Source organism: Callithrix jacchus, chromosome 15, assembly GCF_049354715.1.
Source record: "Callithrix jacchus isolate 240 chromosome 15, calJac240_pri, whole genome shotgun sequence".
Taxonomy (NCBI): domain Eukaryota; kingdom Metazoa; phylum Chordata; class Mammalia; order Primates; family Cebidae; genus Callithrix; species Callithrix jacchus.
Genome location: NC_133516.1, coordinates 5,507,033 through 5,520,939, shown reverse-complemented (window position 1 = coordinate 5,520,939; position 13,907 = coordinate 5,507,033). Strand labels below are relative to the sequence as shown.

General features: G+C 44.1%; 1 pseudogene across 1 annotated transcript in view; it reads right to left on the bottom strand.

Moving 5' to 3' along the window:
* Positions 1-13,607, bottom strand: part of LOC144579461 (coiled-coil domain-containing protein 77-like) — a 29,024-nt pseudogene extending 15,417 nt beyond the window's left edge. Inside the window, exons 1-2 of the transcript XR_013527001.1 lie at positions 13,343-13,607; positions 6,437-6,579 (exon numbers count right to left, since the gene is read on the bottom strand). The product of XR_013527001.1 is annotated as a coiled-coil domain-containing protein 77-like (transcript). The remainder of the gene's footprint in view (positions 1-6,436; positions 6,580-13,342) is intronic.
* Between the last annotated feature and the right edge of the window lie 300 nt (positions 13,608-13,907).

The following is a 13,907-nucleotide window of genomic DNA, read 5'->3' as shown; positions in this document are numbered from 1 at the left end:
GGTGGCTCACACCTGCAATCCCAGCACTTTGAGAGGCTGAAGTCAGGAGTTCTCTACTAAAAATACAAGCATTGGCTAGGTGTGGTGGCGTGTGCCTAATTCCAGCTACTCAGGAGGGTGAGGCAGAAGAATTGCTTAAACCTGGGAGGTAGAGGCTGCAGTGAGCCGAGACAGCACCGCTGCACTCCAGCCTGGGTGACAATGTGACTCTGTCTCAAAAAAAAATAAAAAATAAAAAACATAAAAAGGGATTTCAGAGCCAGTGATACAGAGATGGTTTATAGAACATGACATTTCTCACAGCAAGGTAGATGGGTAGTCAACAGAATATAGCCTAAACAATAAAAGGTAAGTCAATGATGGAAAAGAGGCTGAGGGCTGCATCCCATGCAAAATCACAATCTCTGACTCATTTTCCAGGCCCAAGTCAGTTTTATAAGTCCCCAGGACTATTACCTAAAGAAGAGGGTAGAAATCCCAGGAGGTAAGACCCTGAGACACTACAGGGTAGATGTTCATGGTTGATTCCTCCCATCCTTCAAAGGGCCTATAGCCATTTATTCAAGTAACTATATACTGGGGAAAAGGAAAGACCTGGGTATTTGAAGGATTGTTGGATGCAGGGTCTAAGCTGACGCTGATACCACAAAACCTGAAGCATCATGATGGCACTGGGGCATGTGGGCACCAAAGAATAAATGGAATTTTGGTGCACGTCTAGCTCACAGCAGGCCTACTGGATCTACCAAATCAATGGTCATGTCTTCAGTTCCCAAATGATTAAAATGGTCATACTAGGTAGGTGGCAGTACCTCCAAACTAGCTTCTTGGCTTCTGGGGTAAGCTAAGTAAAAGCCGCTGAAACCGCCCCTCCCTACCCAGTCAAGATGATCAATAAAGACCTAAAGAATGCAGGGGTGGAGGTCCTTATCAAAGCCTTATTTCATTCCTCAGTACAACCTATACAAAACCAGATGGATTCTGGAGGATAACAGCCGACTACTAACAAGTAGGTCCCAATTTCAGTCATTGTGCCAGGTGTAGCACCTTTGCTGGAACAGAAGTACTTGGTCTCAGGCATATGGTACGTGGTCACTAGTTAGATAAATGCATTCTTTTCTACCCCTCAAAAGACCACAGGCAGTTTATATCATGTGATGTCTACAATGGTGCACTTTTAGAGTCTTCCCCCAAGGCCATGTTAATGCTTTTCTTCTCTGTCAATATAGTATAAAAGAATCTGGGCCAGGCAAGGTGGCTCCCACCTGTAATCCCAGCACTTTGCAAGGCAGAGGCCGGAGGATTACGAGGTCAGGAGTTCAAGACCAGCCTGTCCAATATGGTGAAACTCTGTCTCTACTAAAAAATACAAAAATTAGCTAGGTGTAGTGGCACATGGCTGTAGTTCCAGCTACTCAGGAGGCTGAAGCAGAATTGCCTGAACCCGAGAGGTGAGGTTGCAGTGAGCCAAGATTTTGCCATGGCACTTCAGCCTGGGCAACAGAGTGAAACTCTGTCTCAAAAAAACAAAAAGAGGAATCTGGATCTGGCTACTTCACAAATCGCCAGGAGCTCGCTACCGATGACATCACATTAAATCACATGAACAAGAAACAGCAAGTGCACTGGAACCCTTGGTGAGACATGTGTGCTCCAAAGAGTTGGAGATGAACCTTACAAAGCACATACGTAAAGTTTTTAAGGGTGTGATCTAGGTATATCAGGATACTCCCCCCGAAGTAAAGATCAACTTATTTCCTCGGGTACCTGCTACCACCAAGAAGGAAGCATAATGCCTGAAAGGCATCTTCAGGTTCTGTAGACAACACCCTTTGTATTTTGGGATCAGTATCCCATATATCAACTGACATGGAAGGCGAGCTTTCAGTGTGGCCCCGAGTTGAAAGGAGGCTCTATTGCTTGGGACATATGACTTGGCAGATCCTATGGTATCTGTGGTGGCACAAGGTACCAAGTGGAGTTTACAGCAAGCACCATTACAAGAATCGTAAAAGACCCTCTGAGAATCTGCAGCAAGACTATGCTGTCTACAGCTGAGAATGACAAGACATTTAAAAGCCAGCTTCTGCCATGCTAGTAGATCCTGCTAGAAATGGAGCACCTGACCATGGGACATCAAAAACCATGTGGCGAGGCTGGGCATGGTGGCTCACACTTGAAATCCCAGCACTTTGGGAGGTGAGGAGGACTAATCGCTTGAGCTCAGGAGTTATGAGACCAGCCTGGGCAACATGGAAAAATCCTGTCTCTACAAAAATACAAAAATTAGTCAGGTGTGTTGGCTTGTGTCTGTAGTCCCAACTACTTGGAAAGATGATGCAGGAGGATCACTTGAGCCTGGGAGGCAGAGGTTGCAGTGAACCAAGATCGTGCCACAACATTCTAGCCTGGGTGACAAAGGGAGACCCTGTCTCAAAATAAAAATAAAACTAAACCATGTGGCTAAGTCTTTTCAACAAATGGTGTTGAGAAAACTGGACATCCACATGCAAAAGAATGAAGTTGGAACTTTACCTAACGCTATATACAAAAATTAACTCAAGGCCGGGTGTGGTGGCTCATGCCTGTAATCCCAGCACTTTGGGAGGCTGAGGTGGGTGGATCATGAGGTCAAGAAATTGAGACCACCCTGGTCAACATGGTGAAACCCCGTCTCTATTAAAAGTATGAAAATTAGCCGGGCATGGTGGTGGGTGCCCGTAGTCCCAGCTACTCAGGAGGCTGAGGTAGGAGAATCGCTTGAACCCGAGAGACAGAGGTTGCAGTAAGCCGAGATCGTGCCACTGCACTCCAGCCTGGTGACAGGGCAAGATTCCATCTCAAAGAAAAAAAAAACCTCAAATGGATCAAAGACTTAAACATAAGAGCTAAAATAATTAAAACTTTAAAAGAGGCAGGAAGTGCTCTTTTCTAGTGCTCACATCTATAATCCCAGCAATTTGGGAGGCTGAGGCGAGCAGATCACCTGAGGTTGGGAGTTCAAGACCACCCTGACCAACATGGAGAAACCCTCTCTACTAAAAATACAAAATTAGCCAGGCATGGTGGCACATGCCTGTAATCACAGCTACTCAGGAGGCTGAGGCAGGAGAATCGCCATTGCACTCCAGCCTGAGCAACAAGAGCAAAACTCCAACTCAAAAAAGAAAACAAAAAACAAAAGCTTTTCAAAGAAAACATAGAAGAAAAGCTTCCTGACAATGAATTTGGCAATTTTCTTAGACGTGATACCAAAAGCAGAAGCAACAAAAGAAAAAAATACATAAATTGAACTTCATAAAAATTAAAAACTCCTGGCTGGGCACAGTGGCTGATTCCTGTAATCCTAGCACTTTGGGAGGCTGAAGCAGGAGGATCACTTGAGGCCAGAAGTTTAAGACCAGCCTGAGCAATATAGTGAGACCCCCCCCCCACCGTTGCTACAAAAAAGAAAATAAATTAGCCAGGCATAGTGGCACATGCCTGTAGTTCCAGCTATTCCAGAGGCTTAGGCAGGAGGATCATCCTGGCCGACAGTGATACCCTGTCTCTAAAACACAAAAGAAAGGAGAAAATAAAAAGGCAATCTATGGAATGGGAGAAAATATTTGCATATATCAGTATATCTAATAAAGGTTTAATATCCAGAATATATAAAGAACTTCTATGGCCAGGCATGGTGGCTCACACCTCTAATAGGTGGGTGGGTCACTTGAGCTTAGGAGTTTGAGCCCAGCATGGGCAGCATAGCAAAACTCTGACTCTACCAAAAACACAAAAATTAGCCAGGCCTGGTGGCACATGCCTGTAGTCCCAGCTACTCGGGAGGCTCACATGGGAGGACAGCTTGAGCCCAGCAGACAGAGGGTGCAGTGAGCCGTGATCATGCCACTGCACTCTAGCCTGGGTGACAGAGTGAGACCCTGTCTCAACAACAACAAAAAAGCACTTCTACAACTCAACAACAAAATTAACCCAATTATTAAAACGGGCAAAAGATTTGAATACACATTTCCCCAAAGAAGATATACAAATGGCACATGAAAGATGCTCAACATTTTTAAATGCAAATCAAAACCACAGTGAGACTCCCTCACATCCATTAAGATGGTTACTATCAAATAAACAGAAAATAAGGCTGGGCACAGTAGTTCACACCTGTAATCCTAACACTTTGGAAGGCCAAGCTGGGCAAATCACTTCAGCTCAGGAGTTTGAGACTAGCCTGGGCAACATGGTGAAACCTCATCTCTTCAAAAATTAGCCAAGCATAGTGGTGCACACTCGTGGCCCCAAACTAATTGGGAGGCTGAGGTGGGAGGATCATCTGAGTCTGGGAGGTCAAGGCTGCAGTGAGCTGTGGTCCTGCTGCTGTACTCCAGCCTGGGTGACTGAGCAAGACCCGGTCTCCAAAAAAAAATAAAACCCCAGAAAATAACCAGTGTTGGCCAGGCACAGTGGCTCAGGCCTATAATCCTAGCACTTTCAGAGGCTGAGGCAGGAAGATTGCTTCAGCTCAGGAATTTGAGACCAGTCTGGAAAACATGGTAAAACCTCATCTCTACCAAAAAAAAAAAAAAATATATATATATATATATATATATATATAAATAAAATTAGCTGGGCATGGTGGTACATGCATGTAGTCCCAGCTACTTGGAGGCTGAAGTGTGAGGATCACCTGAGTCTGGGAGGTAAAGGTTGCAGTTAGCCAAGATCATGCCACTGTGCTCCAGTCTGGATGACGAAGCAAGACCCTGTCTCAAAAAAAAAAGCTTTAAAAAAAAAAAGAAAATAACAGATACTGGCAAGGATGTGGAGTAACCAAAACTCTTGTGCACTGCTGGTGGGAATATAAAACAGTATAGCCACTATAGAAAATAGTATGGTAGTTACTCAAAAAAATAAAAACAGAATTACCATATGATCTACTTCTGGGTAGATACACAAAAGAATTAAAAGCAAGGCTTCGACCAGGCACAGTAGCACACTCCTGTAATCCCAGCACTTTGGGAGTCTAGGGCTGGCAGATCACTTGGGCTTGGGAATTGGAGACTAGCCTGGGTAACATGGCAAAACCCTGTTTCTATAAAAATTACAGAAAAAATTAGCCAGGCATGTTGGCACACCTGTAGTCCCAGCTACTCAGGAGGCTAAGGTGGGCAGATCGCTTGAGTTTGGGAGACAGAGGTTGCAGTGAGCTGAGATACACCGGTGGGTGAATAGATAAACAAAATGTGGTACACACATATAATGGAACGTTGTTCAGTCTTAAAAACGAGGAAAATTCTGACAGATGCTACAACATGGATGAACTCTGAAGATATTATGCTAAGTGAAATAAGCCCGATGTAACAAATACTATATGACTCCATTTACATGAGGTACCTAGAATAGTCAAATTCATAGAGATGAAAAGTAGAATGATATGTGTCCCAGAGACTGGGGTAGCGGGGATGCGGGAGCTACTGCTGAATGGGTACACCATTTCAGCTTAGGAATATGAACATGTTCTAGAAATGAACGGGGGTGACAGTTGTGCAACAGTATGAACATACTTAATGCCACCAAACTGTACACTTCAGATGGCCAAAATGGTAAACTTTATGTTATGTATATTTTACCCCCTGTCCTCCACTCCCAGCACACACACACAGAAGTGTACTGTAGTGGAACATGTAGTGTACTGCTCAGATTCCCCCTCAGGACCAAGACATTCATCTCCCAGGAGCTCAGTTCTTCTCTAAAAGTTTCACTTGGCTCAAGGGGGCTTCCTCTCCCAAGTCTACACACCCTCCCTCCCTGGGGACAGCTTGCATCCTATGACTGGTCAATGTGGGGACACAAATTTGAGTCCTTTGCCACCAAAAGGCCCCCCTATCCTTAGTGCTCCCTATGGGGTTGGCTAAGGCCTCTGTTACCATTGTATCTGTTCCTATTCTATCTCTGCCCAAATCTGCTCATAGCTATTATCAGAGAGCTTCTCCCATAACTGCCCTGAAGGCAAATCTCCATCTTAGAGTCTGTTTCCTATGGAATACAACCTAAGAGAATTAATGTGGAAAAATTTATCTTTTTAAAAGTAATTTAAAGGGCTGGGCATGGTGGCTCACACTTGTAATCCCAGCACTTTGGGAGGCTGAGGTGGGTGGATCACTTGAGGCCAGGAGTTGGAGACCAGCCTGGCTGACAGGGCAAAACGCTGTCTCTATTAAAAATACAAAAATTAGCTAGGCATTGCCGTGCACACTTGTAATGACAGCTACTCAAGAGGCTGAGGCATGAAAATCGCTTGAACCAGGAGGCAGACGCTGCAGTGAGCCAAAATTGCACCACTGCACTCTAGCCTGGGCAACAGAGTGAGGCTGTCTCAAAAATAAATAAATAAAGTGATTTCAAGTTATAACTCCAACCTTTCCCCTCTCCTACTTGGTACCTGATTCTCAGTCGGTCATTTTCTGAGTAGAGGCGTAAAACATGTTCCCGTTCTTGGAAGAGGCAGATCTGCAGATCACTTAGAGCTTTCTGCAATTCAGCAATCTCTTCTTCTCTCTGCTGTAAATCACATTCAAGTTTATGCTGCAAAAAGACACAGTAAGATACTTGAAAGATACTGGGTTTCAATGGAGTATCTCTTACGGGACAGGGAGCAGTCTATTAATGTAGAAATATTCTAAAGTAAATAATTTCACCAATACAGAATTCAAATGACAGCAATAGGCATGTACATATAGACTGGAGTTTATTTATTTATTGAGACCAAGTCTTATTTGTTTATTTATTCATATATATATACATACATATATACCAAGTCTCACTCTGTTGCCCAGGCTGGAGTGCAATGGCACGATCTCAGCTCACTGCAATCTCCACCTCCCAGGTGATTCTCATGCCTCAGCCTCCCCAGTAGCTGGAATTACAGGTGCATGCCACCATGCCCAGCTAATTTTTGTATTATTAGTAGATATGGGGTTTCGCCATGTTAGCCAAGGCTGGTCTCAAGCTCCTGCCTTCAAGTGATCCTCCCGCCTTGGCCTCCCAAAGTGCTGGGATTACAAGCATGAGCCACCATGCATGACCTTGACTGGTGTTTAAAAGCTACAGGATGAGTGTGAAGTTTGCACTTAACATCAAAGCTCTCACATCTTCCTTTTATGGACTATAGAATCCAAAATGCCATATGATTCACCTATTCTATCTATACTTTCTCTTTTATTTTTGAGACAGAGTCTTGCTCTGTTGCCCAGGTTGGAGTGTGGTAGGATGATCTCAGCTCACTGCAACCTCTGCTTCCCAGGTTGAAGTGATTCTACTTCCTCAGCCTCCCAAGTAGCTGGGATTATAGGTGCGCACCACCACATCCGGCTAATTTTTTATTTTTAGTAGAGATAAGGATTTTCCATATTGGTCAGGCTGGCTTAAACTCCTGAGCTCAGGCAATCCGCCCACCTTGGCCTCCCAAAGTGCCATGATTACAGCTGTGAGCCACACCTGGCCTATCCGCACTTTTTTGGTAATGCCTTCTATAGCATAAGCATTATTATTACATGCAGGAAAACAAAGATGAAAAGATATGATTCCTGTCTACAGAGCTAAGGAAATTCACGGGAGAGAGGCAAATGATTAAAATAAGATAACTACCTAATGGAAGCACGCATGGTGGAACGGTGTGGGGAGAGTGTGGCCGGAATAAAATTCTAAAATAACTACCTAATGGAAGTGGTGGAACGGTGTGGGGAGAGTATGGCCGGAATAAAATTCTAAAATAACTACCTAATGGAAGCACGCATGGTGGAACGGTGTGGGGAGAGTGTGGCCGGAATTAAATTCTAAAATAACTACCTAATGGAAGTGGTGGAACGGTGTGGGCAGAGTGTGGCCGGAATAAAATTCTAAAATAACTACCTAATGGAAGCACGCATGGTGGAACGGTGTGGGTAGAGTGTGGCCGGAATAAAATTCTAAAATAACTACCTAATGGAAGTGGTGGAACGGTGTGGGCAGAGTGTGGCCAGAATAAAATTCTAAAATAACTACCTAATGGAAGCAAGCATGGTGGAACGGTGTGGGGAGAGTGTGGCCGGAATAAAATTCTAAAATAACTACCTAATGGAAGCACGCATGGTGGAACGGTGTGGGGAGAGTGTGGCCGGAATAAAATTCTAAAATCTGTTTGGGAAGCCAAAGTACTCCCACCAAAGAGCTGACACCTGACAGAGGAACAGAGGACTGGGGGAGGGATAAGCAGACGGTGGGTTCTCTAAGAAGAGAGAGCAGGAAATAAGAACCATGACAGAGCCTGATGTTGTTAGAAAGGACGAAAATCTCGTCACATGCTACGACATGGACAAAACCTGAGGACGTTATGCTAAGTGAAATCAGTCAGTCACAAAAAGAAAAACTACAGTATGATTTCACTCTATTCTAGATAAATCCTGCTCTATTTCTTTTTTCTGAGACAGAGTCTTGATCTGTTGCTGGAATGCAGTGGTGTAATCTCAGCTCACTGTAACCTCCACCTCCTGGGCAATTCTCCTGTCTTAGCCTCCTGAGTAGCTGGGACTACAGGTATGTGCCACCATGCTGAGCTAATTTTTGTATTTTTAATAGAGACAGGGTTTCACCATGTTGGCCAGGGTGGTCTCGAACTCCTGACCTCAGGTGATCCCCCTCAACATCAGCCTCCCAAAATGTTAGGATTACAGGTGTGAGCCACCGTGCCTGGCAAATACTGCTCTACTTCCAATCCATAGAAATAGCAAGTAAAATAGTGGTTACAGAAGGAGTGGGGAGAAATGAGGATCTGTTTAATGCGATGGAGTTTTGGTTTTTTAAGATGAAAAGGGTTCTAAAGATCAGTTGCACAACAATGTGAATATACTTAACACAGCAGCCTTGGCAGATCACTTGAGGCCAGGAGTTCAAGACCAGCCTGGTCAATATGATGAAACCCCATCTCTACTGAAAAAAACAAAAATCAGCTGGGCGTGGTGGCACACCCTATAATCTCAGCTACTTGGGAGGCTGAGGCACAGGAATCACTAAAACCCAGGAGGCTGTGGTTGCAGTGAGCTGAGATTGTATTATTGCACAATCTAGCCTGGGTGAAAGAGCAAGACTCTGTCTCAAAAAAAAAAATGTGTATGTGTATGTATACATACATACATACATACACACACACACACACACACACACTTAACATTACTGAACTGAACACTTAAAATTGATTAGGGTCATTAAAAATGATTTTATAAAGAAGGCTGGGCACAGTGACTCACTCCTGTAATCCCGACACTTTGGGAGGTTAAGGTAGGAAGATGGCTTGAGCCCAACAGTTCATAACTATCCTAGACTGTAGAGTGAGATTCTGTCTCTGCAAAAAAATTAAAAATCTGGGCCAGGCGCAGCGGCTCACACCTGTAATCCTAGCACCTTGGGAGGCCAAGGTGGGTGGGCCATCTGAGGTCAGAATTTGGAGACCAGCCTGGCCAACATGGTGAAATCCAGTCTCTACTAAAAATACAAAAATTAGCTCAGCATGGTGGTGGGCACCTATAATCCCAGCTACTCAGGAGGCTGAGGCAGAATTGCCTGAACCCAGGAGGCAGAGGTTGCAGTGAGCTGAGATCACACCACTGCACTCCAGCTTGGGTGACAAGAGCAACACTTTGTCTCAAAATAAATAAATAAATAAATAAGCAAGCCAGGTGTGGCGGCTCATGCCTGTGATCTCAGCACTTTGGGAGGCTGAGCTGGGCAGATCACAAGGTCACAAACTAAGACCATCCTGGCCACTAAGGTGAAACCCCATCTCTACTAAAACTACAAAAATTAGCTGGGCGTGGCAGCACGTGCCTATAATCCCAGCTACTCAGGAGGCTAAGGCAAGAGAACTGCTTGAATCTGGGAGGTGGAGGTTGCAGTGAGCTGAGATTACCCCACTGAACTCTAGCCTGGTGACAGAGCTAGACTGTCTCTAAATAAATAAGTAAGTAAGTAAGTAAATAAATAAATAGCTGGCATGGCAGTACATGCTTGTAGTCCCAGCTACTTGGGAGGCTGAGGCAGGCGGATTGCTTGAGTCCAGGACTTTGAGGCTGCAGTGAGCTATGACCACACCACTGTACTCCTGCCTGGGCAACAGAGCAAGACCTTGACTCAAAAAACAAAAAATCCAGAAGTCCACAGATACAGACATAAGGTGATAAAAATGACAAGTAAATATTAACAAGCGATTTGGAGAAAGGTACAGCATACAGGACCACAGTGGAACTTACAAGGTTGGAAACACTTTTTTTGTAGAATCTATAAAAAAAATTAGGCTAGGCATGGTGGCTCACCCCGAGTCCCAGTAAATATATTAGAGATGCTGCATCACTGTTATCTGGCAACCAGCCCCCATCCTGAGGCTATTCAAGAGCCCAAATGGAATGAACTACAATGTAGTTCATTGTATACATACATAACATGATAAAAATGACAAGTAAATGTCCAAAAAAAAGCCTAATAAATTTGGACAACTACAAATATTTCAGTGCTGCTAGAGTGAAAAGTGTGAGGCCAACTGGGGATGTAAGAGGGCAGAGCAGGTACTGGCAAGAAAGATACTGTCTCAGTTTAAATGCAATTCTAGAGTCTGCATGAGCATCTCGGCAAGAGTGATGTAGGTGTGGGAATGGATTAAGTAGTATTTAGGAAGCAGAATCAATAAGACTTGCCAAATGATTTCAGTGTAAGGGGCTTGGCAGAACCAGAGGCAATGATGCCACTTACCAAGACAAAGAATAAAGAAAAAGTTAAGGAATGAGGAATGAAGGGAGGTGAAATGGTGGCAGTACATGTGTGGGTGCGGAAGCTGGGGTAGAGAAAGGAAGCTCTGGAGAAAAGTGAGTCAGGGTTAGTGATTTAACAGTCACCATCACATATGTAGTAGTGTAATATACAAGATCATTTACAGTCGAATCTGGAGGAACTTTGACATTTAAGAGTAAGGAAGGAGAGTTGTTCATGGACACGAAGATGAGGTGATCAGAGAGGTTAGATAGAAATCGTGAAAGAAAAATGACACAGAAATCAAGAAAGGAAGAAAATTTTAGAAAAGGAGAGGTCAAAAGTGACAAACCCTGCAAAGGGCAAAAAAAGAAGAGATGAGTTTGGTAAAGAGGTACTTGGAGACCACAGAAGGCACAGTTTTAGTGGTGTGGCGAGGACAAAGATGAAACTGCAGTCGAGAAATTTCCCTTTCAGTGAATGGGAAAGTTACATGATTCTGGAAGTGCGACTGGGAAAAGAATGAGCCATTTATATAAAAAGAGTAGCTAGAGAGAGAAGCACAATGAAGGAAGAGTTTTTAATTTTTCTTTTAATTTGGAAAAAACTTCAATATGTTTATATACTGAGAAGAAAAAGCTAACATCAAGCAAGAAGTTAAAAATACAACAGAAAGTGGAGAAAAATGATGGAGCAGGGTTTCTCAGGAGGAAAAAGGGATGAGGGCTACAGTAGGCATGGGATCAATCCAGCTCAAATAGGCAAAGATGCCTTGTTCCTGAAGCAATAAGAAGATTGTCAGAAAGGCTAGGCACCGTGGCTAACACCTGTAATCCCAGCACCTTGTTAGGCTGAGGTGGGAGGATTGCTTGAGCCCACAGGTTCAAGACCAGCCTGGGCAACACAGTGAGATCACATCTCTACAACACATTTCTTTTTTTTGATTCAGGGTTTCAATCTGTCACCCAGGCTGGAGTGCAGTGGCGTGATCTCAGCTCACTGCAACCTCTGCCTCCCAGGTTCAAGCAATTCTCCGGCCTCAGCCTCCTGAGTAGCTGGGACTACAGACACCCACCACCATGCCTGGCTAATTTTTTTCTATTTTTAGTAGAGACGGTGTTTTGCCATGTTAGCCAGGATAGTCTAATCTCCTGACCTCATGATGTGCCCACCTCAGCCTACCAAAGTGCTGGGATTACAGGCATGAGCCACTACACCCAGCCTCTACAACAAATTTTTTAAAAATTAGCAGGGCATGGTGGCATGTGCCTGTAGTCCCAGCTGCTCAGGAGGCTGAGTGTGGGAGGATCACTTGCGCCCAGAAGTGAAAGGCTGCAGTGAGCCATGATTGTGCCACTGCCCTCCAGCCTGGGTGACAGGGCAAGACCCTGTCTCAAAAAGCAAAAAACCAAACAAACAAAAACCAACCAAAGAAAAAAGAAAGGAAAGAAGAAGATGGATATGGAGGGACTAACTGTGTGTAGACGGACGAGCAGGAAGGATGCTGAGAGAGGAGCACTAAGAAGGAGTTGCAGGCTGGAGGTGAGCGTATGACACAGATGTGGAAGGAGAGGAAACCCAGTATGGACAGGTAAGAAAACTGTTAGATAGTGGTTGAGGGTACAGCTAAATTTGTTTACATACTGGTTGTTTTGTGACCTTTCTACAATAGGGTTCTCAATCAGGAGTGACTTTGCACATACATACACCCATTCCAGAAATATCTGGCAATGTCTGGAGACTTTTTTTTTTTTTTTGAGACAGAGTCTTGCTCTGTTGCCAGGCTGGAGCACAGTGGCGCAGTCTCGGCTCACTGCAACCTCTGCCTCCTGTGTTCAAGTGATCCTTCCACCTCAGCCTCCCGAGTAGCTGGGACTACAGGTGCGTGCCACCACACCCGGCTAATTTTTGTAGTTTCAGTAGAGATGGGGTTTCACCATGTTGGCCAAGATGGTCTCGATCTCTTGACCTCGTGATCCACCTGCCTTGGCCTCCCACAGTGCAGGGATTAAAGGCGTGAACCACCATGCCCAGCCTGGAGACATTCTTGATGGTCGCAGCTGGGGGTGTTGTGCTACTGGTATCTAGTGGGTAGAGGCCAGGGAAGCTGTTAAACATCCTGTGATGCACAGGACAAGGTTTTTGCTATACAGGTGGAGCAAAAGAATAATTGAGCAAGGGGTCATTTACAGGCAGTGCAGTTACTACCAAAGTAAAGCAACATGGGGTTTAGGTTTGAAGGCCACGATGTCAGAGCTGTAGGTAGCACTTAGAAAACTGAAAAGTTAGGAAGTTACGAAGGTAACAAAGAAGTTAAGGACTAGTCAAGTTATAAGATGAAAGAACTACAAGTTTAAGAAATGTGGAGATATCAGAATTTAAGATTTTATAAGAAGAGTAGTTTTGGGGGTTATAATCCAAGGAGGGCCTGAAGGGCAGGAAGGTGGGCTGGGGAATAAAATAGGAATATTTTATAGAACATCTGCTTATGATACAAGCTGGTACTTCTATAGCATCTCTAATTAATGAAGACTTCATCAGAGATCTAAAAACGTGTGCGTTGTCTCTTTACCTGTACTTCACAAGTTTCTTTGTACAGTTCCAGTTTCTTCAGTAAGTCCTCATTTTCTGCCTCACACTCAGCCATCTTCTTTTGATAATATTCCAGGAGGTCCTTAGAAGGGCAGAGTTTGGCCAGGTGATCTTCTAGGGAAGGCAAGGGGGTTGACTCCACTGATATCTGCCATTCCCCTCCTCTTGGTGGAATCACTGATGGCAATACCACGTTTGGAGACAACTGTTATCCTATGTGAAATTAGAAAGGAAATATTTATCATACTCCGTGACCATTTATGAGTTATAACTTTCTAAATAAAAGGGTGTTCTGTATTCCTAAAGTGCTTATAATTAAGTTGCTCATAAATTTGAAAGTTTGGCCAGGCATAGTGGCTCATGCCTGTAATCTCAGCACGTTAGGAGGCCAAGATGGGAGAATCACTTGAGCCCAGAAGTTCAAGACCAGCCTGAGAAATACAGTGAAACCCTGTCTCTATTTAAAAAAAAAAAAAGTTGAAAGTTTGATATTACAGGATAGTAAATAATTTTATTAATTATCTTCCAAGTACTACTGGTTTAAA